The sequence below is a fragment of the Hippocampus guttulatus genome, chromosome 4, assembly GCF_054856545.1.
Source record: "Hippocampus guttulatus isolate MCC_2025c chromosome 4, RoL_Hgut_1.0, whole genome shotgun sequence".
Taxonomy (NCBI): Eukaryota; Metazoa; Chordata; class Actinopteri; order Syngnathiformes; family Syngnathidae; genus Hippocampus; species Hippocampus guttulatus.
Genome location: NC_141264.1, coordinates 21,656,406 through 21,680,498, shown reverse-complemented (window position 1 = coordinate 21,680,498; position 24,093 = coordinate 21,656,406). Strand labels below are relative to the sequence as shown.

Genomic DNA, 24,093 nt, shown 5'->3' with positions numbered 1-24,093 from the left:
ATCTTATTTGAGTATTTACCCCATATTTACTTTAGTTTACTAAAGGTTGCGACTTTTTTTTAACTTGCACTTGATGACACTCCATATATTACATATCTAAAACTAATACTAAAACTAAATAAAAAGCAAACATACCTGTTCTAAAAACGAATTAAAACTACATGAATTGAAAAAATAAGAGTCAAAATGAAATTAAAAAATATATATATCATGAAATTTCCCAATTATTACAACCTTGATTGGCAGAGCTTTGATACATATTTATCCACAATTGGTATCAAACTCAATACTTGGTTTTGTTTAATTGACGCTGTCATGATGGATATCACAATCGTGCCACAAAACAAAATAAAAAAAAAACAATTCTAATTTAATCACTTGGATCATGTTGCTTAAATCCAGCTTCCGTTTGGTTTTGTTTTTTTGTTGTTTTTTTTAATCGACTTTGTTGAATTCAAATATGTTTTTGCAGGAATGTCCGTGCTGCATTGGGACGACTCACAGGTTCAAACGAATGGTGAGATGTCGCTAAAAAGCAGTCGAGTAAACGAATAAAGATGGGGGGGGGCGGTGAGAGAGAGAGAGAGAGAGAGAGAGAGAGAGAGAGAGAGAGAGAGAGAGAGAGAGAATGGGCCATGTGTGTCTCAAGCCTGTGAGGAGCCTTGTTAGAGGGGGCACTGTCAGAGGTCAGGCCTTAGGAATGCCAACGCATACATGCCTGTCCCCCCCCCCCCCCCCCAGGGATCGCCCCTCGACCACCACCAACAACCAGTACCATCGTCCAGCCGCTATCACGCAAAATAGAAACACTCAACTGCGACACCTCTTTGACGCTAAAGAGTGGGTTTGTGTTCGAGGAGTGCTGGGATGAAACACGTCAGATGCGCTCATCAGACGCATGTATATATATATATATATATATACAGTATATATAGTATATAATTGGGTGGACATGTCAATTGCAAGGTGTCAAAATGAATCAATTAATTAACAACGAACCGATTATGTCAGAGTCATCTTCATTTTAAGACTCGAGTAATCGTTCAGAGCCAGTGTTCACTGAAAATTGTCTAAGTCCTCAGACTTCAACTTCCTAATAACAATTATGCTCTGATTTCTGAAGTCCTTCATGAAACTTTAATGCAAACAAAAATTCTCAGGCTCAAGCTTTGACGTGGTCCTACTAGGAAATCTGCCAAAATGAACCCCAACTGGAAGCAAGCACAATGATGAGAAATACGGAATTCCTCAGATTTTATTTTTTATTATTATTATTATTATTATTATTATTTGCCTGTGCCAGTTAACTCATTCAGTACCAGCCAATTCTGGACCAAGTCTGAAAAGACGTTTAAAAACGTCTTTGGGAGTGAATGAGTTAATGGAGCACAAGTTTGATGATTATTTGGAGGAATCACTCTTAACCCTTTTAGGGATAGCAGTTACTACAGTGCACGGCTTACCACGTTATCGGGTTACAGGGTGCATGAAAGGGTTAAAATTTAAAAAATAATAATAAATAAATGCATAAAATAAAAATACCCCCAACATTCAACACCAGCTATACTAAACAGCGCAATATTACAAGTAGGTATCACGTCTGTCGTAACAGGACGCATGGAAAAAGTCTCGAGGGCGCATGCACAAAAGGCTTTGAAGTCAGCTTTTGAGGTTTGAAGCAGCCATTTGGGGCAAATTGCAAAGCCCGACTTTGACGAACTCCTACCGGGGAAATTTTGGAAGCATGTATTTTATCAAAGGCAGATAGGTGATGCGAAATTATGAAGCTCTTTCGCCTACAACACAGGTGTCAAAGTCAAGGCCCGGGGGCCAGATCTGGCCCCCCACCTCATTTTATGTGGCTCGTGAGAGTAAATCATGTTTGTCAACTTTCATGATTCTTGCTGAAATCTGTACCGAAATGTCAAAATGTCAAATTGTAAAAGGTAAATAACGTTGAGATTTTGCACCGGCCCTCCGAGGGAAGCCGTAACTCCGAAGCGGCCCGCCACAAGAAATGAGTTTGACACCCCTGGCCTACAACATTTAAAATGTGTTCCGCACATCCCAATAATCCGGATGAATTTTATCTCTTTTTTTTCCAAAACTAGATTTTAAAAAATTAATTAATTAAAATTCAACAATTTCACGAAGGGAAATAAAAAATTTTTTTAGACGCATGTTGCAAAAACTCGACAGAACGCGGCTGTAAAAGTCTGCCATCTTGTTCTGAAGCAGCCATTTCAGGGGCAATCCCGCGGATTTCAGGAAGGCTTCAAAGTTGAACTTGTCCTCGAAATTTTTGTCTGGTTGCAACCAAATTTGACTCACATTCACCAGATGAATAGACGAAGGTAGATCGTGATTTAAAAATATTTCTTTTTTATCACAGTGTCACACAGTGGTGCCAGGTGTATTAAAATTGCACGTTGTCTATTGCTGGATATCTTTCAACTTTATAAGTAGTATCACACATACCAGTCAAGCAATCTGAGGTTACAGTGAAGCGAACCAGAAACCGAGGACAGCGAATAGTATCGCTTTGATGGTATTCAGCCAAGCTAACGGTTGGCTCCTCACTAAATTCTTCTCATAAAATAACATCGTTTGCGAGAACTAAATGTCTTTTGATATCTCGCACCCTAAGAAAAAAATATATACTTGACAAATATACAACTGTGCATCTGTGCAATAAAGCCCATCTCTTATCCTCTCATGAACTGGAGTTTGTTGCCTTCATTACGACTGAGAGGAAAAATATCAATCAAACGAAGGAATGTTTTTTTTTTTTTTATAGATAAATATGATGTTTGTAGAGTGGGTGTAAACACACACGACTATGCCAACCGTTAACCGCAGTCCAGAAGTGGACGTATTGACCAACACCCCTGCCTTGTGTGCCGCTTATTTTTCCTGGCAGGGCAACACACCCCGGCTCGCGCAAATACAACACTCCACATACATTTATCTACTTCGAGCGTAACACAGTGAGCCATTGAAGGTAGCATGGAAGCGGCCATTGAAGAAGGATGTCGACAGTGGACTCTGTGGCCGCCGTGTTTCACCTACCAGCAAGCGCGCTTGGCCACTCTGTCAGCACCGCACCGCACTGAAGGAGCAAAATAAGTCAATAAATCGGAATAGTTTTGCATTTGATGACTACGATACAGTCATGGCGACTGAAAGGAGTGTAAAGAGATGAAAGTTGTTGGGGTTTTTTTTATGCCAGATTTTCTTTGTTTCAATTCAGTTGCCGCTTGCAGACACGTACACGCGTCATTCTTTTCAGGGGATAAAGAATATATGCCCGTGAGTATTCTTACGTTGTCTACAGGCTGCTCTGCTGTTTGTTTTCAAATATCCCTGTTCTAAGAGTGAGAACTAAGCGACACCAGTGCTATTCTTTAGAGCCCCTGCGGTGTTTCCCATGATGTGTTAGTGTTAAGCTAGCAGACTTTAAGGCTAGCAGACTGTTGGAAGTGAAAAAAATTACAATTTCAGATAAGGTGTAAATGTCAGCCCATGCTTCTGAGAGTGGGCCAGTCGAGAAGACTTTCATGGCCCTAACAGCACACCACTGTCTCTAACTTTTGTTTGCGTTGCACATGGCCAAAAATGACCCAAAAATTCCAAACCAAAATGGCATACTTCCTGTCTTTTCAGAGATTGCTTTGTGAGACTTTTTTTGTGGGTTTAGTCATGCCTACCAAATTTTGTGTGACCAAGTGAAACTGGCTTCAGGTGCTGAACATTTTTTATCGTGATGAAAATCAGATTTTTGTACAGTTGAAAGGCATATTAGAGTAGTGTAGTGATCGAAGTGTACTCGTATTTACTTGACACACAAGAATGAACACAGAGTAACCAATCACTTTAGTACTTGATCTCAAAATAGACACGCAGGCCAGAAGAAATTAATCCTTTGGCCTGGAATAGTGGTCTGAGCAGCGTATACAGCAGCCCGGCCCACCGGGATATCGCCAGAATGTACAGTTTACCACTCCGGGCCTGGTACAGTCCCATGTCAGCAGAAGTAGCCTGCTACGAAACTAGGAAGTGGCCTGTAAAATTTGCTCTTATTTACTGTATATTGTCTACATCATATCGATTTATCTTTAGAGTGGGATGCCGACAGCGACACCGAAATCCAAGATCGACACCTCTATCCAGATCCTCAGCAAGATGTCTTAGCTGTACCTAATGTAGTGACCTTGTGGTTCCTCCTCGAAACCTCCTGTCTCTACATTTGAGAGAAAGGCAGCAGGCCTACTTCCATCTGCGCAGTGGCTCCAATCCTCATTATCTCGCCGTTCACCTCCGACCTCTCTAGGGGACATAATGCCGCCGCCGCACACAAATAGTAGCGTTACACAAGCGCCACAGTGCTGTGACCTCACCTTGCAGGTAAAAATGAATGAGTGCCGTTATTTTAAGAATGTACATAACAGCGGGGGTCTCAAATGGGTTCGTCCTCACCAAGTGGGGACCCCCATTTTCCCACGGTTATTAAGCCGCCGCCTACTTTTAAATGAATCAGTCCGAAATAGCCTGCTGGTTACAGGTGGAAATCATGTTCTGTATTATATGAGTTTATAATACCCTTGTGTGTTACAAGATATTGTTAATTTTTGTAGATGTTTTTTGTAAATATTTTGTAAACAAAGTATTTTAACAGCATTTTCATTTTGAACAATTTGGATTTGATTTTATTGTGTCAACATTTTCCTTTTTATTTTTTGTGGCTTTTTTGTATGAAAAATTTATTATATTTGATATAGATATGTTATTTTAAATTTCATTTTGAACCATTTTACCGTTTGTCAATGTGCACACTGAAAATAAATGGTGTGTTGAATTTTCTCAATTTTATTTCATCAAGGGGTTGCACAAAAAAACAAAACAATTATGTACATACATTAAGTTGAGTAGTAGTCTACTGATAAAATTTATCCGAATCCAGATTATTTTATTTCACACAACCACTTGATGAAATAACATTGAGTAAATTCAACACATCATTTTTTTCCACTGCAGTGTACGTATGACAAATTAATCAAGTCATATAAATCGGACATCAAGTGCCTGAAATAAAATTACTCCAAAGAGGGAAAAAAATAAATAAAACAAGAAAAGGGCTTGAAAATAATTATTATCACCATTATCCCATGAAATAAAATTAAGCATAACAATAAATACAAAAGCTAATGATACAAAATATTTTTGGATAAAATGTCAACCAAAAAATATATACAGTATAACAGAATAACAACGAAATATTTGGTATTTAAAAAAATAATATTACAAAGTACAACAAATTATTTCTTAAAAAAAAAATAGTGGGGGAAAAAAATGTCTCCTCATGTCACATGGAAAAACGCACATCAATGTTCATCAAATTTCAGTATATACTATACAATGCCGTTTGCTGGTGTTTTTTGAGTCTTAAAATCAACATTTTATTTTGTGTCCTGTCCCGGGTCCACATTTACGTTTGAGTGAACGTTGATCTAAAAGGACAATGCGGCACTGAGGGATAGCCTGACTAAAACACACGGATTGCACGAACAAAGACGCCGCTTTTTTTTATTCAAACGCTCCACGGTCCCTCCATGCCGAATAAGTGACAAAGGTTCCTAAAAATAACCCGAGGCAAAGATTGTGTCCGACGAGCGTGTAAAAGTTTGATGCAACAAAAGAATTACGAGTCAAACAGGTGGCTTTTAGCGCGCCCGCGAGGTGCCAAACGCCGCTAATCCCAGATTAGGAGTGACAAGTCATTTCACTGGATGCTCCCATGATAATCCCAGTTGCACTTCTTCATCCCCTCCCTCCGACAAAGAGCTTTGTTTCTCCATCTGATCTGATCCGAGAAAGCGCTTTCAGGATTTCCCCATGACCGTGCGCCCTCGCAGACTCGTCTCAAATTGTACATCAATGATTGACTTGCTTTAAATTTGTAATGCGTGCAGATGGTACACACTTGACGTAGAAGTCTTTTTCAAGGCCAGCGCAAGTTTATGATTCAAAAACATAACTTGGAGCATGGTCCCAAAAAAAAATAATAATAATAATAATAATGTTTAAAAAACTAACTTCACGTGTAACTCGTAACTTGACGTAGCATGAAGAGTAGCTAATTTAAAATAATTCTAATAAAAGAAGATGAGTTCAGCGATTTTCGCAGGCGATATGCTCCACGATCCGCGACGTAGAGTTTTTTTGGGGGGTGCAGGGGGGGGGGGGGGTGTTGAAGGGGTGACGCATCGATTAAGTGCGTACGAGTCCCCACCATGCAGTTTCATCAATTCAACTTTTAAAATGCATAATAAACACTATAATCTGGTGCTGTAAATTCTTATTCTGTGGGCCAAAGTTCTTCTTCTTCGTTTTCAATGTAAAAGATGTTAAAGACAAAGACGATAAAGAAGAAGATGAAGGAGATGAAGACGAAGAAGAAGAAGATGAGATTTCAGTTTCCATAACAAGGATTTCCTGCGCCAAAAGGCACACAAACCCACGCGGGATTCTGGTTTAGGTAAACCGTTTTAAACCAAAAAGAAAATATTCAACGTAAAGGCAGAATATTCGTCGTCCTTGTGTGTCCCCCGCGACCCTTGTGAGGAAAATGGATGAATGAATTAAAATCCCACAATAGATTGAAGCCGCAATAAACAAACGGCATCGCTGAGGTAATGAAAGACTTCCTTCTCTTCCTCATTTGGCAATCTAGAATAATCCTCTCCACAGCACCCCCAGTGGTGGCTCCGGATTGCTACATTTTAGCACACGTAACAGACAATTAAAGCATTGGCGGTCTGAATCCCGCTTGAGCACAAGTGAATGCGAATAAAACACCCACGCGCAAAGTGTACACGTCCGCTCTATTCTTCCCGTACAAGGGTGTCCATTGTGCATTAGGGGGTGTGGGGGGGACTAATAGACATTGTTCACAGCGCACATGGCCTCACTTCAAACCGCTCCACACGGTAATCCGGCCAATCAGAGCGCCCGTTATTCACACAAATCTAATCCCTCAAATCGGGGCAAATATTTACAACTCAAGTCCATTATTCAACATGACTGATGTGCAAATGCTGGCAATGCCTACACTTCAGTTTCTGATTGTTTTTTTTTGTTTTTTTATTGAGCCTCTTAAACACCGAAATCCTGCAAAGTTTCCGCATTACCATTGTAAGAGAAGGGCCAGTGTGAGTCCACCCTCGCTTTTGTACAGGAGTCCAACAAAGTGGCATTCGTGGCTGCTGATAATTGTCAGACAGCGACCGCTGCTTTCAATGCGCTGAAGAAAGTTTTTTTAATTCAATTTTTTTTTTCCCGACACAGCCATGAAAAGGGCGGAAAACATGGACAATAGTACCATCGTAGCGACTCTTTCAACATACGCCTCGCTGTGCTGCAACCTCACCAGCAAACGCAAACACGCGCAGCATTACCTCTGCCAAGGCACAATTTTTCGGTTTGCATTGGCTCTCGTTACGGCGTGTGCAGGTGTAGCTTTAAAAAAAGGGGGGGGCATGGGGGGAGGGGGGCGAACCACGACAGCTCTGCTTACACTCGTGCAGACGAACGCGCTGTGATTAAAGACTTCAATCCCCGAGTTGACTTTCCTTGCGGGATGGGACTAATTGATGGTGACGCACAACAAATGGAGGCTGGATTATGGTATTCACACACACACATACACACACACACGCACAAACGCACACACACAAGCACACGCGTGCGCACGCACACACACACACACACAAACACACATCCTTTTACACATAGTGTCACACACATAGCCACTCTCGTGCACTCTCACACACACTCTTGGGCTCACACACTCACTCACACTTCCACACACACTTCCACGAAGCAACACGTACAATTTCACATCCACTCTCACCCCTTGACACTTTCACACTTTTAAACACACTCTCACACTAACACGGGCATATACTATCTCTCGCTCTCTCTTTCACACACACACGCACAAGCACACGCACGCGCACACACTGTAATCCACAGAAGCTAACAAAAACTCACATTTACTCTCACACAAACTCTCTTCCATCTCACACGACGTACGGGTGTCAGAGCACATCCGGGAGGGGCAGAGTTCAAATTCTGCCGCTCAGTAAACACGCGCTCATGCACAACATTGAGCGCCATCAACAGGTTTGCCACAGCAGGTATTGAACAAATTGACACCAAGTGTTAGCTTTAGCAAAGTCGAGGCAGCGAGCGAGGACTTTTGTCAATCATAAGACGTTCGTTTTCACGTTACGTCTCTCAGATGTCACCGGATTTTCACTCAGCTTTTAGTTTTATGGAAATTCCAAGTGCGTGCCAAGCCGGAGAAGGTCATTTACGGTCAGAATTCATCGGCTAATTGTTTGACACCTCGCTCTGCGTTGATGGTAAAAGAGAGTGTCACAGTCCACAATAGAGCCAAATGGGATCAAGAGGAGAACGAGGAAGAAGCTTTGTTAAAAGCTGGCGTAAATCCCATCAAGGAAGAAGAGCATGCAGGAAGATCAGCAGCTTTCCTTTCGCAATAATGTCAGCGTCAAGATCAAGACCAGAGACGAAACACAACGAATACCGTATTTCAAAATGTCTGCGAAATGAACGATTCATTGTCTCGGCTGCAGCGCGCCACGTTGCGGAGAAAGCGCAAGATACAAATCCGATGTCTTTTTCTTTGGCTTCTCTTTGACTTCTTTGCTCTTAAAGCCGCGTTGACATCACAACACAACGTCGGCTAAAGGGCAGCCCGCCGCAACACCTCACATTGACCCTGACCATCTCAGCTCTGAAAGCGCTTAAAGAGGAAGAAAAAAAAACTTATGGCAAATCTAAGCGAGGCTTGCGGTCCGCCCGCAACAGGAGGATCGGAGCGGTTTTCTCGCCTGCACGCGCGGGCAACATTAGGTACACCCGCTAATCCGCTCCAAGACGTGACTGACGTTTTGCTTTTGAATGGTTTAGCTTCTGAGTACATGATACAAATGCGAATGAAATCTTAACCAAGTAGGGCTTAAAGAAAACATGGCGCAGCAGCATTTAGCTGTTATGCCGCACGTAGGCTTGTCACGATAACACATTTTTCGAGATGGTATTTTTTTTCTAGCAAATCAATAAATGATAGCATCGGTATTGTTCTTTTTTTTTTGTTCATTTTTAATGCGAGTGATGGTGCTAGAACATCCATCCATCCATTTTCCGAACCGCTTGATCCTCACTAGGGTCGCGGGGGGTGCTGGAGCCTATCCCAGCCATCTCCGGGCAGTAGGCGGGGGACACCCTGAATCAGTTGCCAGCCAATCGCAGGGCACACAGAGACGAACAACCATCCACGCCCACACTCACACCTAGGGACAATTTAGAGCGTCCAATCAGCCTGACATGCATGTTTTTGGAATGTGGGAGGAAACCGGAGCACCCGGAGAAAACCCACGCAGGCCCGGGGAGAACATACAAACTCCACACAGGGAGGCCGGAGCTGGAATCGAACCCGGTACCTCTGCACTGTGAAGCCGACGTGCTAACCACTGGACTACCGGGCCGCCCGGTGCTAGAACAATTATAACAATAATTACATCCTTCTGAAGTGCATTGAAATAAATTTATGACTAAAGTGAGAGAAGGCAAGATCATTATTTCAGTATTGTATTCGTACTGTGAGCCGATAGCTGCCCCCACTAGCATTAAGGCTACATGGTTATTATTAGCGCAAGCATACACTGCTTCGGCTTATTAATAAATGAGAAAAAGAGTTGTCTGTATGTACTTTTACGAATTATCCTTTTCATTTCTTTACTTTGCTTTTAAACGCCTTTAGCTCTTTTGTTTGGAAGCGCTTTTATATGTAAATGCTTTTAAACGCTCATTCAGAAGTCACGCACGGCCGCTCGACTTATTTGGTCTGAGCTAAATCCTGGTGCAATTTTCGGGCTAAATTCCTCAGAACACGCACCAGCTGGGATCCCAAAGAGTATCGATCCATCCTGTCCTCGCGGAGGCCGTGCGTGACCTCAGCCGAGAAGGATCCGCCCGAAGCAGACAAAAGTGCTCATCTCCAGGAAAGACGCCGCTTGCGGTTTCCTTCGGGAGAGAGGAGACGCGAGGGGAAAGAGTGAGTCAGCCCGACAGCTTCCTTTCTTCTCGCCGCAAGAACAGTAGAGAAGCTGAGGGGTGGGAAGGGGGTGCGGGGGGGGGGGGGGGGGGGTACCGCTTTCAGGGCGGTAGGAGAAGAGAGAGCTCGGGCGGTTTGGGAGGAGGCCACGGGGCGAGGGGCTCGTGCGCTCGTCTCAACGGGGATGATTTACTTCCAACTATAAAAGGGGATGCGGAGCCAAATGAGAGCCAAGCGAGACGGGCCTCAGACAGGAAAGATTCCAGAAGATATATTCTGATTCTGCAAAATTCACCACACATTACCCCCCAAAAAATAAAGTTTTTGTTGAATCCACTCAATCTTATTTCGTCAAGTGTTGCATGAAATGAAATCATCTGCATCCATTTTGAAGTGGACGACACATCTGCATGTGCGCCCAGATGATGTTATTTTGCGCAGGCACTTGATGAGATAAAATTGAGTAAATTCAACATATCAATTTTTTATCATTGTAGGACACACACACACACAACAGCTGTTCGATAACACGAAGTAATCATGCGATCGGATCGGGACACGTAGAGGCAGCCGCTCTTCCTGCAAGCGAGGGGCTGACTCTGATTTCGAACTCATTATCTCACGAGGTGGGTTGCTTGACTTTCGAATCACACGGGAGACGGGGGTACGACCCAGCGCTGCTGTTTCTGCTCGAGCATCGTTTTTGTACCTCCTATTTGCTGTATTATTGACTCAAAGACAGGTTTAGCGTATTGTAACTTAATTGGTGTGTATAGTCACCGATAAAAAACATTAGAAGAACCAGGGAGAAGGAATTCCATTGTGGATACTTTTCCCCTGACGAGGCCGCAGTGCTTCTGGGCCTCGTTTCGGAATTCCTTACCATTCTAAAGGAAACCCACGCCCCTGAAAACTTGCGACAAAAGGCAGTGTTTTGCTTTTTCTTTGGCTTGATACCAAGCAAGTGAGCGGACACCCTGAATTGGTTGCCAGCCAATCGCAGGGCACACAGAGACGAACAACAATTCACGATGACACCTGGGGACACTTTTGAGCGTTCCATCAACCCGCCGTGCATGATTTTGGAATGTGGGAGGAAGTCAGAGTACCTGGAGAAAACCCACGAAGGCACGGGGAGAACATGCAAATTCTACACAAGAATGTTGAAGCCGCAATCGAACCCTGCGCCTCTGCACTGTGAGACCGACGTGCTAACCAGTCGACCACCAGGCGCCCATACATACATACACACACATAGATACAGTATACAGTATATATATATATATAAATTCCTCGTCTCAACCCCCCTCGGGTGGTGTCCGTCCCTCATTCAGCTCGGGTCCTCTACCAGAGGCCAGGAAGCTTGAGGGTTCTGCGCAGTATCCTTGCTGTTCCCAGCACTGCACATTTCTGGACTGAGATGTCCGATGTTGTTCCCGGGATCTGTTGCAACCACTCATCTAGTTTGGGGGTCACTGCCCCGAGTGCTCCGACCACCACAGGCACGACTGTCACCTTTACCTTCCAGGCTCTCTCCAGCCCCTCTCTGAGCCCTTGGTATTTCTCGAGTTTCTCGTGTTCCTTCTTTCTGATGTTTCCATCACTTGGGACCGCTACATCCACTACAACGGCTTTCCTCTGCCCTTTATCTATGATCATATATATATATATATATATATATACACATGTACATATACATATATATGCATGTATATGTATATATACTGTATATGCGTATATACATATTTATATATCTATCTATATATAGATACATATAGATATAGATATGTAGATCTCTCTCTCTCTCTCTACAAATATATATATACAGTATATACATATATATATATAAAACACACAAAATCTGGAGGGGTGTGTTTGGCTTTTTTTTTTTTTTTTGCAATACTTAAAGCAAAGCAAGTATATGATGGGACCATTCATTCAGAATATTTTCCTGTGGGATTTTTTGAAATGCAAACTAAATAAAAAAAATATCGGTCCGCCGTCCTGCTATTGAGCAACTTTCGTTGCTCAGCCTGACTGCCGAGCTCGCGCGAGTTACACAAAAGCAAAGTTCGCCCCCCCCCCCACCGCCAGATAATTCCCTTTCCTTACCTCTGTCCAAATCTGATCAGTTGGCCAACCGTACAAAGTCAAAGGCTGATCTAAGTACAAAGTCAAAGGCTGATCTAATGTCCGGCCGCGCCTCGAGTGACTCTAAATGATGTTCCAGGCTGCTCATTAGCACAGATGATTTGCAGTCTAATGCGGAGAGTGATGGTGAAGGGAGATCACTACAGTCAGGGTACCAAACAGGTAACCTCAGCGCGCTCATTACCTTGTTAGCTTGTTAGCTCGGGACAAATGCCAGCCAACATCCTCCTTAAACTTGGGCGGCCAAATGAGTGCCATTAGAACGGCCGCTGTCCCGTCATCTTTTCTTTTGATGAAAGAAAACAGGCAACTGAGGGACATCTGTAACATTTGAAAATCAGCTGACGATGGCGCCCCCTCACCTCATATTCAAGTCGCTAGCATCCTAAACATTGACCGCACACTACTACTAATCAGTGAGTATTACAGGCATCACTCTTGGCCCTCTCCAGTTCATCTCGCTAACACGCTCCTTGTACGACGCCGGCAGCGGTTGCTACTGAGCGCCCCGTCCCGGCAGCGTCGGTCATCACCGCGACTTCGTTAGGCCGCTTAGCCATTGTCATCTCGTCGACGCCACGTAATTGCAATCTGCTCGTTGAAAGGAAGCCATAATGCCATTTAAGGGCCTCCAACATTTTGCACGGGGGAAGGAAATGAGAGTGAGCGCTTCTTTTTTGCAAGCCGCAATTGAGACTTCGAGCGCCACTTCAAAGAGATGTACGGCATCCGGCCGGCACTTAATTACACGTCGCGCTCAAAACGTCATTGAGCAAACATCATCCAGCTATGCTAATCCTTATTGAAAAACGATTGTTTAACCACATGCTCATTATCGTTTAAAACACTCCTCCTGTCACATGTGGAGTGGATCGACAGGTCTCGTTTTTATGATGGACTTAAACGTTGTTTTTTTAAGGAAATTTGAAAAAGAGCAAGTAACTTTTGTTAACTTTTACAAATAAAGTGGCACATTTCATCTTTGTTCAGGGTAGAATATCTTAACTCGAAACCGCACGCCTAATTGCCGCCGTTGAAATTAATTGAGACGCCATTGATATGTTTTTGTTTAGTCAAGAAAAATAGAAGTAACTTGCACGAACGTATAATAAAAGAGAACGTTGAGAAATTACGAGGTTTCATGAAGCGGAATTACTGTGCATGCTTTTATATTGGTGTGTTGGATGTGTGCTTTTAACGGGCATGGTTTTATGGAATTGTATCAACGCACAAAAAAAAAAGAAGGTAATTTTACATCATTGTCATGATTGCTCCACATTAGAAACATCAGAACAGCGCATCACATATGTTCTAGTCAAACAAGAGTACAAAAAAAAAACCAAGCTGGACTGGGCTCCACAAATAAGTCGTTGGCCATAAAACATGGCTGCACACAACATTGTGTGCCGAGTGACCACACGTCAGAGTCGACTGATGCTAATCATTTTTTAACCCTTTCAACCCTGTAACATGAGAAGCCGTCCACTGTGGTAACCGTTGTGCCCGAAAGGGTTCAAGGTGCCGTCTCCACATCACGTGGGATCCGTGGCGGATAGCGTGGAACTCATGAGTTGCATCGTTGCCCAGAACACAAACACGGACTCAACACAACACTGTAGAGCCACCACATGTCAAAAGTCTCCTAAAACGCTCAGCGTCACTTTCGGCGCCGTCTCGACATGACGTAAAATCCGAGGCAGCCCTGAGCAGAATTAAGCAGTTGTGTCACTCATTCAGAACATAGGCTTAGATGCGCACAACGTTATGGTGTGACCAGATGTCAAGTTGACTGAAACTCATCGGTAGCTAGCTATGTAGAGCTAGCTATGCTAGCTCTATATAGCTAGCATTATGTAAGAAGAAGAAACCGTTGCCTTATAATATGACATTTGAGGCAGTCTGAGCAGAACTAATATTTTTTTTTAAATCCCATTCAGAAGATAAACACTGACACACACAACATTGTGGAGCGACCTGATGTCAGAGTCCAATGAAACTCTTTTTGCCGCTACATATGCCATCGCTAAATAGCATAAGATCCAAGGTAGACAGAGTGGAATATTATCGTCACATAAACATGGATGCACACAACATTGTGCAGTTGTTATAGAGTCCACAGGAATGCCTACTGGTTTTAAAGATGACGTTTTGACATAATTGAAGGCCAGGGAACTCATTTAAGACTGGTGGTAAGACTTCACACTCATCCGAGAGACTCTGCATTCTTGGCTCGGTCCTGATGTTTTGGTTAGCAACCGAGTTCAAAAGACGCCCGCCTCTCGACTTTTGCTCAAAATCCATTCAGAAATTTCAAGGAAAAAAATAATTACAATGTGACAATCGAGTCCAGCTATCAATCAAAGCCTTTGAAACCAAAGCGCCCCCCACTCCTGCCGCCCCATCAGCAGGACGCATATTCGCGCCCGAAATCCAACACTTGTCTGTCCGCAATCCAAAGCGGCCACTCGGTGACCCAACGCTGACACCGCTCATGGGCCCCCGTGGCCAGCCGTCATAAATATTCTTAAACGGGAGGATTAGCCATATGGCGGGATCACTCCATTGTCCAGCCTCTGCCATCTGTACTTTTGCTGTGGACCGATTCGCCAGGCTAACGCCAGCTTGTGTTACCGGCGGACTCCTGTTATCATCTTTATTACTAGCGTGGGGGGCAGGGGAGGGGGGGGGGTGCAGGGGGGGGTCCATTAAAAAAGGTGCACTGTAGAGGTCCCCGCGGTGAGAGCTTGCTGGAACCGTGCCCGCTGGCCCCGTTTTTCTCCACACGCCCTCAGCGTGAATGCCGCTATTGAGCAAGCAGCGCTCGCGGTGCGCACGGGCGACTTTGCTAAACAAGCAAGTAATCAGAAAAAGGGACTCACACAACTAAGAGGCTTGAACAACTCCGACACGCCCTCTTCTCACTTGCGGACGACTTGAAAATTCCTGAACATCACCTGAAAAGACACGAGAAAACTTTTGATTTGTGGATTCACTCAAATGCATCCGTGAGGAGGCACAAACCAGTATCCAGAGAAACACCGTTTAGTGTGGTGATACATTCCAGACCGCAATTTGAGCAAAAATCCACCTTCGCGATATACTCAGAGCCCAAATAATTTTTTTTTCCCCCATAGTTTTTCATGCTTGTTAAAACTTGTTCAAACACACGTTTTAAACACACGTTTAAAAAAACCTGCAAGCCTAACTTTAAAAAAAAAGTACAGATGGTAGCGTCTGCGTATGTGCACATGCCTTTACGTCTTTCAATGCCAGCTATTTAAAAAATAAAATAAAATAAAAAAAGAACTCTTTGAATGCCAGACCATTTAGAGCATTCTGACTGATCTTTCAAGGCTCACAGAATATTGGGTTTTCTGACTAAGTACACACAGAAACAACCAAATGAAAGCTTTGACTCTGCTTTCATGAAAAAAAAAAGTTGTCTCTACTCTGTCATGTTTTAGCGGTAGAACATTTCTTATTTTGGACCACAAAAAATGTCAGAAAGGTATATTTTATGCACCGTGACTTTTATCCTCATGGTTTTTTTTTCTTGTTTTAGTGACACCTCAAACATCTGAATACTTTCCTTCAGTAAAATGCCAATTTGATGGCAAAACAATGTCTTTACAAATATTCACCAATGGAAAAATTTTCGATTTAAGAAACTTTACATTTTTGCACGCTATTTAGTAGCAGTAGTAGTATTTAGTAGCGTGTGCATGCTTGAGTCACATGCATGGGTGTGTGTCTATGTCTGTACTTTACGTCGTTGCTTTGACTTCTCAACTGAAATAATCTCCATCATTCTTTTCTCTCTTGAGATAGCTAGATAGATAGATGGATAGATGGATAGATAGATAGAAAGATAAAGACTTGCCTAGAGAATAAAGTGTAAGTGAAAATAAACACACACACACACACACACACACACACACGGAGTGTACACCAGCTTTGATTCTACAATGTGAGGCTAATTGACAACAATGAAGAAGTCAAAAGAGAGATCAGCGCATCTGTGATCTTTTATTCATGTCAACGAAATGATTCTCTCTCTCAGAGGCGCCGCGTGGTATGTACGATCGGTCGCTAACAAGATCTTCTCGTGATGATAGCAAGTCGAAACAAACAAAAAGAAAACAAAGATTTACATGCCCAAAATGTTTGTTTGATTTTTTTTTTTTTCCGTTTCACTTCGGCCAGCCGACCTGTCTAAACATGTTCCAAAACGCCTGCAGAACTGGTTTGGCATGCTGCGAAATATCTGCAGACCAGACTCGGTACACCACACGAGACTTCAGTTCAGTGAGCCTGAGCCCCAAAGGATTATTTCTTCTTTGACTTATCATGACTTTGTTTTGTTTTGTGTGTGTGGGAATTGATTAATTCATCAGATAGGGCAATATTGAAAAAATGTAAATGAAAACTATATCAAGGCACAACTCAGTGAACCTGGAGGCACAAGTCATTGGTTGAGAATCTTAAAAAAAAAAAAAAAAAAACGGAGGAATTTGTCCTGTCGAATATACATCTGTACTTCAGAAAAAAATAGAGACTACGTCTATCAAAGTCGTCTTTGCCTCACTAGTTATTTATTTATTTACATTTTTAAAATGTAAATTATAGACACATTTAATCACTGGTAAAACATATATAAATAGACAATATATAATGTTGTTGTTTTTTTAACTATATCGCAACAGGTCTGATCGCAAGCTTCAATTGCAGACTGCTGAGCGCAAAAAACTTCCGGTGACGCAGGCCACCCGCCACCGTAAATTAAAGATGACCTGCTTTATTTTATTATTATTTTTTAAATACTTTTTGTGAAAGTGAGACTGATAGAATGATTAGAGTGCAGTGTGCATTAATACAAAAAAATATATTACTAACTTTTTTTTCACCATAAACCTCTCGCTATCGCGTTGGGACCAGTCCGCGAGCTACCGGTCGATCGGGATCGACGTAATGTTGAACCCCTGCTTTGAAATAAAGTACGCCCACCCCTGTTTTTAGGTGCGCGGCTCAATCTATCCAAGTTAATCAGGATGTTGTCCGCCTAACAGTCCTATCAGATCGACAGCATTCTGAAAACGACGCCTACACCTGCGCCGTGAATACACGCCTTGACGCAGGCAAACAAATGCCGCCTTCGCCGCAGCTGTCAGCGCCACTTGCGCGGACGCACGACGCGAACAAACAATGGCCGCCGTCTCTTCCATAGTGTCGCCGCTTGCGCTTCCTGCCGCGGCAGGAAGCGCAAGCGGGGCTCCCGCTAATCACACGGCCAATTAAACCACAATGAGCTGCAGTTGACCCATAAACGATCTCTCTCTCTCTCTCTCTCTCTCTCTCTCTCTCTCTCTCTCTCTGAGGACCGCTTGCTGTATTACTGTGTCTGTTTGTGGTTGATCTAAAGTGGTGAGTGTGCGTATTCCCGAGGGAACTCTCATCATGCTTCAAAATGAGATAACTGCAAAGAAATTAGCACAGGTTAGCATGTTACTCAAATGTACGTCGAATTAAACCATTGATTGTATATCGATTGTTGAGCCTTGAGGACCACCATACTTTATACTCACAATTGTCGGCGGCGCATGTCATTTTGGATTAAAATTACAGAGAAAGCCAAGGGCAGTTTCTGACTTTTATTCTGTTGTATGGCAGGTTTCACTTTTGATTGTCACGTGGCATTGTCCATTCAGAAGCACACAAAGTTAAAGAAACTCATTTTCACCCCCCCCCCCCCCCCGCCACCCCTCATCATTATTTTTGTTATCTTTAGAAGTATACTGTACGATCACAGTGACATTGGCGCAGGCTGAAATCAGTTTTGTGATGTGCATTGGTACAGCAAACTCCTGTTTGATCGTGGCATTGCATAGCTTTCCAATATTCACACTTTTTGACCCTCAGAGGGCACCGTACTTCATCTTAAATCCCACTCACCGGATGTAATTTCAGATTAAATCTCTCAAAAACGGAGCCAAGCAGCATAACGAGCAGTGTGGTTCTTCAAGTTTTCCCTGTGATGTGTCCTACATGTTTTCTCTTGCGATTCCCACACCTGGTAAACCGGATGACCATCGCAGTGCAGTTGGGAAAAGTAATAAAAACACTTTCATTTCGTGTCGATTGGCCAAACAAAGAACCTCATTTATGGCGTAAGATTAACTTAAAAAATATATAAATGAATAAAAAACTAAAGCCATGAGGCTGTGTCATGACAATGACGAACATGTATTCACTTGAAGGCTGACAAAGACAGATGGTGGTTAATTGCGGAAAAGGGACTGGCTCATCTAATTGTTCACATTGTTGGCAAAATGCCAATGTTCATTTTCGGGTTGGGCCAGAAGCGCTCCCTGCTTGATCTCTATCTCAGGTTTAGGGTTGGGGTGAGCGATTGCAGGTTAGCTTTCGGTTTGATCTGCTGGACGCAAACTCGGGAACAATTGGAGTTGGAGGTTCGGGTTGGGTTTGTTTGGGTTCGGTTTCGGGTTGAGGACGAATCCAATGGAAGCACACTCGGGAAGGGTTCGGGGAAGGGGGAGTGTTTCGAGGTCGTGTTTTGGGGGTACTGGGAGAGGGCTGAGAGGTTAGCTTTAAGATTTAGGTGTTGGAAGTTAGGTTTCGGGTTTGGAGTTTGAGTTTGGGTTAGTTAGGCGTCATAGAGTGGAAAATCTGGGTGGTTTGTAGTTTCACTTGGAAAATTGGACCGGTACAGTCATACCTCGGTTTTCAACCATAATCCGTTCCAGAAGGCTGTTCGAAAACCGAATTTATTTATTTTTTTAAATCTTTATCGAACACGTCTGCTCACAATGGATCGCTACACGAGGAAGCGTCACTTCCTCGTCTACCCGAGGAAGCGTCACTTCCTCGTGTAAGGAAGGCGAGAGGAGTCAAGTGGTGCATTCAAATGCGCTCAGTTTTTCGAGAACCGATTTTCGGTCGTAATCCGAGGCATAAAAAACTCGAAATTTTTGGTCGAGAACAGAGATGTTCGAAAACCGAGGTTTGACTGTACGTGGGGTCTCGGTAAGAGTTTTGACATCGCTGGCTTAAGGAATTCCCGGAATGGAGCGTCACCTTCTCGGATTTGCCACCTCCAGGGTGCGCATCCCTCCAACACCTGCCTGAGTTTGGGGTAAGGCTTAACCCAACAACACCAACTTCTAATGATGGCAAAGGTGTCAAACTTCGGTCCTCGAAGGTTGCGATATCAGATGATCAGGATTGCTATCAGGCTCCCGCAGAGCTTGCCGATAAAGTGATCATTTGGAATCGGGTGTGTCGAAGGAGGGAAAACTGGCGGGATAGTGGTCCTCGAGGAGCCAGGTTTGACAACTGGGAATTAGAAGTGACGGCTGGTGTTTTGCGGTGTTGTTTTGGGAGTTTAGGGGCGGGGTTTCGGGGTGAGGGCCTCGCGGTTAAGACTCGGCTTTAGGTTTAAGGGGGCGGGGGCGGCTTAGGTGAAGGGATTTCCGCCGGAAGCTCAGTCAGATGGGGTTAGTGGTTAGGATGAATATTTTTGGTTTGAGCGTTGCGGGTTATTTCCTTGGAATCTCATTTAACAAGAGTCTGCGGGATGTTTGGATGGCAGATGCGAGCCTTTTGTTCAAACGCATGTGTGCTGGCAAGTCGTTGTGAGCACACCTTTGATGACCTGGACCGACAGCGAGGATGTTTGCATGAGCGCAAAAGCTTTTGTGTTGCGCGGCTCACAAAAGAGCAAGCCAGGCTTAAGTGACAACACCGCATTCTCTCCCCTGAGTCACTCGCCGTGAAATATGGCTAAGGCGGCTAGGAGCGGCTCGGGGGGCCGGGGCAAGCGCCGGCACATACGTCCGCACCTAAACAGCCCCGAGGAGATTACATTATGGGCGCTCGCCATTGTCCCGCGTCTCCCAGACAAAGCTGTGCAAACGCCGCGCCTCCCGGGGACTGTAAAAACAAGAGGTGAATGTCAAAAGCATCTCTTTTGTCAAGGCCGCCGAGGTATGCACAAACACACTTGCTTGGCGTGACTGAGAAGAAAGGAGGGCCTTGTGAAGAAGGGAAGGAGTCGGGAAAAGGGGGAAAAAAAAGAACGTCTTTGCGTGAAAAGAGCGTGAGAAGACCTCCGCGGAAGCCCCTCGCGAGTAAAGACGCCATTCAGACAAAACATGCGCTCATTTGATGACCCGTGACTGCAAAGGACGGGAGGCAAAACGGACAAAAATATGACATTCCGCATTGTTTTCTCACTTTTGTCGGCATTTAAGTCACAATAAAACGGTCGCTCCTGAACGCAAATGCTGGAGTCCTCTGTTGTCAGTCATTCTCCGCGAACCAGAAAGTAGCTTGCTGGCTCGTAAAATGACAACATTTGAGTCACAATCCGACGGTTCCCGTTCAATGTTTAACTCATTCACTCCCAAAGACGTTTTTAAACGTCTTTTCAGACTTGGTCTAGAATTGGCTGGTACTGAATGAGTTAATGCCGAGTCCCGTCTGCCATTTTCCATCACCAATCAGGAAGTCGCCTCCTCGCAAACAACGAAGACAAAGAAGAAGACAAATGTTTTCGCTTTTCGACTTTTCCGACCCACCCTTGCCCCAGGGGCCAAAATGGTACACTCCTATTCACACTCCTCCTGATGACATCGTTCATGAACATATAACTACCCAAAGGGGCAAATAAACAAAGATAATTGATTTTTCCTGTGAAAATCCCGTGAATAACACGCAACTCCACCGAAAAAAGAAAAAAATTATCCGTACCTGCGTATAATACGGTATGCTGGTATCCTTGATTATCAGATAGATTTAAACCATAATAATCAAGTGTAAATGCTTTTAAATATTTTAATATTTCTTTTTCAAGGTAAAAAAATTTTTTTTTTGCACTTTTATCATATCTATGATGAAGGTTTCTCAAAGAATTTTTAAAATCATGTTTTCAAAAGTCTTGTTCTCGACCTGTATCCACTTTCCGTAATTTTAGCTAGCCGATTTCTTTGCTTTGTTTTTAAAACTCTTTAACTCTGTAACTGCTTTTAAATCTACTTTTAATCAGACTTTGTGAAACATATCAATTTGAGTTGTGTATGAAATGCACGGCAAATCAGTTATTCTATTTTCTTTTTTTATTATTCATATTATTTTTACAACCTCTAGGTATTGCCTTAGTATTGGTAAACATTTCAAAAATGTGAAAAACCTCCGTTTCTTATTAAACCCCCTGTATAATATAATACCCCACACACACACTTTGAAAAGAAAAGAGCCCATATCTTTTTTCTTTTTTTTTTTTAAATTGTAAAATAATGAGTGTTACTCACTGGATTTTACAGAATATCTTGTTTTCTCCAATTGGTTCATGATGGAAGCTTCCCGTCTCCTCCAAGTCTCAGAAAGGGTACGGTCCCATCAAGTGATGTCACTGTCTGTGTGTTGTTAATTAGAATTTTTGTTAATGGTGACTTTTTTTTTTTTGCACCACGCTAATTCTCTACTTCCTCGTTTTCATCAGACCGCATGCCGCCGATTGCAGAAATAAGTCGGACGAAATACAACACAAGCCAGTCATTCATCATGGAAGTCAGCCGCCGCCGCCACTTGTTGAAAATGAAGATCAGATGTGTGAAGGGGGCGCCAAGGGAGCAACGTCCCGGGCTGGAGTCAACCTTGTCACGACCCGAACAAGGCTTTAACTGTCACGGGCAATTAATATGAATGGGGGGGGGGGGGGGGGGGGGGTACGTGACCCCCCGCCCCCTTCTACCACCCTACTCTAATTTACAAGGCCAGCACCGTCCTGTAATTAATCGCCACGTGCATAAATGTAAATGCAAGGAGCAGTCTGCGCGAGAGGCCAAGTGATTTAAACGACAGTGCACAAATCTGCGGCGCCATAAAACGGCCCCCCTAACTCATTGCGTAAGTGAAGGGACGGTTGGGAGCTTTGAATAAAATCATCCACACAGCCATATGTATAAAAATCACACTAAGAGAGAGATCTTATGATCGCACTTCCACTCAGCATGACACTGTCTGATTTTAATTTGCCCAAAGTACATTTTTAACTTTCAGGCTGAACTGGTTAACAAAAAAAAAATTATGCAATCAGCGTGCGCTCTAACGACAACGAGGGAGTCAAAGGTAGTGGAAATCAGTCAGTACTGTATCTTTATTTTGACAAAATGCACTATCGATCAACAGATCCGAACGTGCCGTGGATCAGGTTGCAAGATGACTAGGCCAAACTATTTTTGGTCATTTTTATGTATCAATTAAAAATGAAGGCATTTTGCCGGGCGCTGGGACAATTTAATGGCATTTCAATTGGGGAAAAATCGATATATAATATAACACTGCATCCAATTATTTGAGTGCGGGATCCTGGGAAAGTGTGGGAAATTTTGCATCAAATTTTGTGGGCCCCCTGTGTAAAAGTGCTCATTTTCAGACGGTTAAAACTGTGTCATTTATGTCACGTACTGTAAACGCGCCCCAAGAATCCTTGAAACCAACTTAAGCCTGCCTAAGTGTGAGGAAAACACATACGCGCACACACACACACACACACACGAGCCACAATAGAGTCTTTCTGACATAAGCTTCTTTCGACTACAAATGGGATTTTTCCTATAGGCGGCCTCCAGCAATAACAAGTGGCATCACAGGCACGGCCGACGTATGTTTCCCATATTAAAGCGGCTGCTGCCGCCGCTGCTGTTGAGTGACACTAAAGTGAGTTAGCGTTCCTTCCATTTATTTATTTCTCATCCTGCGCGCACATCAAATGCGCCAGTTGCGTTGGAGTGTCACCAGGCCAGCGCCATGGCCGCCATTGTCGTCGTCGTCATCTCCCTTGGCTAGGAGTGCTTTGGCGGAATCCCAAAGCGGGAGCGAAGTAAGCAACATTATGCTCGGCTCTTTTTGTTTCGAGTTGGAGTTTTATTCTCAGCAGCGTGAAGTACCTTCTCGCCGTAGATTTGGAAACAAAGTCATTTTTGGATATAGACAGATAGGTGTTGTTTGAGCCTATATTTTTGTTTCTATGTTATATATTTGACATGAAATTGTTTTTTCTTTTACTTTGAGTGTCAGCAGGCCAACGCCAGCGTGGTCTCTCCTTGGCTCGGGTTGCATTGTGGAAACCCGAGGCGGCAGCGCAGTCAGCAACAATATGGCGGCATAGCGCGTATAGCTTGTGCTAATCCAGCACTATGTCCGGGGCGCATTACACGCATGTCGGCCGCGGGCATCGTTTACCACAACGACTCGCCGCCAAATGTGGCGCACGAGGAGGACTTTTGGAGCTGTCCGTCAAAGAGGCTATTTCGGGGGGGGGGGGGGGGATCGCACGTACACCGCTCGACAAAACGAGTCACATTGTGCTTTAATGCGGACTCTTTCGATTTCAGTGAGGCGTCTGCAGTATGTGTGAATTAATTTTGTATGTTTTCTGTATTTTATAGATGATTTTTTTTTTGCATTTCTTTTATATGTTCTATGATGCATTTTAGATATTACACTGGTCAACTGTGAATTTTAATCAGAGTAGGCTTTATTGTATCAATGATTTTTGCTCCATGTACAGCACTTTCTACACAGCGGTGGTTGTTTGAAAGCGCTCGATAAGTACAGTTGAGTTGAGTAATATATTTTTGACACCAACTTTGAAAATGTCTTTATTTTTCTAGCACATCAGGTTTTTGAGATATTTTCATTTTCTTTTTTCAAGTTTGACCTAGAAAGTTTGCGCAAGACGGATTTTACCAAGTACTGCAATTTGACGTTTGCATGACGTT

At 43.5% G+C, this 24,093-nt stretch overlaps 1 protein-coding gene across 1 annotated transcript in view; it reads right to left on the bottom strand.

The window, feature by feature from the left end:
* LOC147206562 (transcription factor SOX-6-like) overlaps nucleotides 1-24,093 on the bottom strand; it is a 93,066-nt gene that overhangs the window by 57,733 nt on the left and 11,240 nt on the right. Inside the window, exon 2 of the mRNA XM_086109344.1 lies at nucleotides 15,172-15,246. The gene's annotated coding sequence lies outside the window, so the exon portion shown is untranslated. The remainder of the gene's footprint in view (nucleotides 1-15,171; nucleotides 15,247-24,093) is intronic.